At 40.3% G+C, this 2,233-nt stretch overlaps 1 long non-coding RNA gene across 1 annotated transcript; it reads right to left on the reverse strand.

Annotated features, from left to right (window-relative positions):
- Positions 1-799: 799 nt before the first annotated feature.
- On the reverse strand, positions 800-1,840 carry LOC139839120 (uncharacterized). The gene is made up of 3 exons (XR_011756815.1): positions 1,629-1,840; positions 1,163-1,396; positions 800-1,057 (listed from the first exon to the last, which is right to left on the reverse strand). It is a non-coding gene; the product is annotated as an uncharacterized lncRNA (long non-coding RNA).
- Between the last annotated feature and the right edge of the window lie 393 nt (positions 1,841-2,233).

Below are 2,233 nucleotides of genomic sequence, written 5' to 3' on the forward strand. Positions count from 1 at the left end.
CCCATTTGGCATGCCTATGTCAGTAGCCCCCGAGATTTTGCTTGTTTCGCAGAGTCGAGTAAAATCTCCATCGTAGAACCAAGTCGTATGTTTATAAAACTTTCGAATTAGCATAAATATTTTGCGCAATGTCTATATTGTATAGGGATGACGGTAGATGGGGCTGGTTCATCTGACGGATCAGGTACCGGTTAACTGCTCTTGTGGCAAACCCGCAAAAACCTACTTCAATCTCGAGTCACTGGACTCGGAATCGGGATACTGACGTAATTCGACACGCGCCGCTTAAGGACTTATCGTGAACCAAATCCCGGTTTATGTTTTATCGAGTACCCAACGCGTCTGTTAGGATTTTTCTTTGCATCTGTTGATATGCACTACAAGAAAATATACATGTAGAGACGTCTAATTTGTAAGCTAATGATGCTTTAATTCGTCTTTATGTAGTTGTAAAGATGCTATTATAAAGCGTCCTGGAAACGTCTTCTTATGCACCGTCTCAAACACCCTTGAGACGCATGACCGAGCGTCTCTAAAATAAAATGAGGCGCTATCAAAAACGTGTATATGCTAATTGAGACACGTTCTAGATGGATAACACACTGTCTCTCCCAGCATCGAGTCGCCTTCTTGCATTATTAAATGGAGATGCTTTGTGTTATACATAATAAATTTATTTTATTTTACAACTTTTCAATCAACTAGCATTGGTTCACATCATATGACAAAAACCAAAATTCAGTTAATCCAATAACAGAAGACATTATAAAAGCACGGCGCACTGCCAGAAAGTATAAATTATATTATCTGATTGGAATTGTGCTTTACAATTACAAGTGAAAGATACATCTTTATAAAAATTTGTATACGTGACTGAATAATTCCTGGAACTCTATTTCCAAGAACTCAGCGTGTAATCTCCTGAGTAATTAGATGAGTGAGTCTAATAGATCTCTGTAGTTAACAGCGCTCCGGTTCACTGCTTCTCCAAACCTTTGCTATATCTATTCTGAGCTGCGTGAGTAACCTTTAGAAACTAAATCCTGCAAACACACAACTACAGGAGCAAATATTAATCGGCAAACTATAAATATTTGACAACAATATAATATGATTATGATATCAGAGTAATTAAACACTGTGTGCAGCAACAAAGATGTACCCTAGAGATCGAGTCCGATAGAAGACATATATGTACTACAGAAAATATGATCTCATGTCTGCAAGGAAAACAAGAAGGCGAGCATCAGTTCTGTGCACAACTCTGTAACGGATCGAGAAAGGCAAGTGAATATAAAGTCAGAGAAAAACATTATTTTCTGCAGGTTGATGCAAGGTAGTCTCCGTTATGAATAAGACCTCCAGGTGTTGACTCGTTTATTCTCCTCTGCAAAAACTACAAAATTATCCATGATCAGTAGGCAAATCCAGGTATATGAACACTAATCTGCGACATATACAAGGAAATATTTCAGAGATCTAGATGGGAGAAGCGGAAGAACTATGTGGCAAGGAGCAGATGATCGAGTCCAGCCACAAGGAGCTGTCGATCAAATCCAGCGGCAAGAAACAAGTAATCACGTCCAATGGCAAGAATAAAGATAGAAGTCCAGGGGCAAACAACTCACCAGATCCTGGCCGAGTTCAGCAGCCGGATGGATCCATTATTCCATTGAGATCGTGTGTCCTCGTCTGGGAAGCGATCGGATGCGTGGCGGCGGCCCTAGGTTTTACACAGGGTGGGGAATAGATAAGTTCTAACTGTGAGAAAGGCAAAACGTGGATGACGCAAATATAACAACCCAGGAAATTCTCTTATTAATTCTAGTAATAACAATGTGTAAAGGCTCAACTTTAGGACGATGTAGGCAGCGTCTCAATGAAAGTCTTAATAGAGGGGCGGATTACAGATGTAGGGACGGAAATGAAAGCGTCTAATGGTGAGCGTCTCTACATGACCTTTTTCTTGTAGTGATGGATAAAGTGGAAGAGCGCATTCGGGTGCGATATCGCGCCACACATGATAGATCCTGGGGACTTACCTTCGTAATCTCTTCCGAGTTACAGAATTCAGAGTTTCTACCACGGCGGACGCGCTCTGAGAATATAAGTATTTGTTATATTCTATGATCATATTTTGTACTGATATATGAGTGCACACATATGTTGGGGAATGCATGAGGTTTTTACCATTGCATGATGATATGAGGAGGGACAATTGGAGCTTGATAGA

Source organism: Lolium perenne, chromosome 4, assembly GCF_019359855.2.
Source record: "Lolium perenne isolate Kyuss_39 chromosome 4, Kyuss_2.0, whole genome shotgun sequence".
NCBI lineage: Eukaryota > Viridiplantae > Streptophyta > Magnoliopsida > Poales > Poaceae > Lolium > Lolium perenne.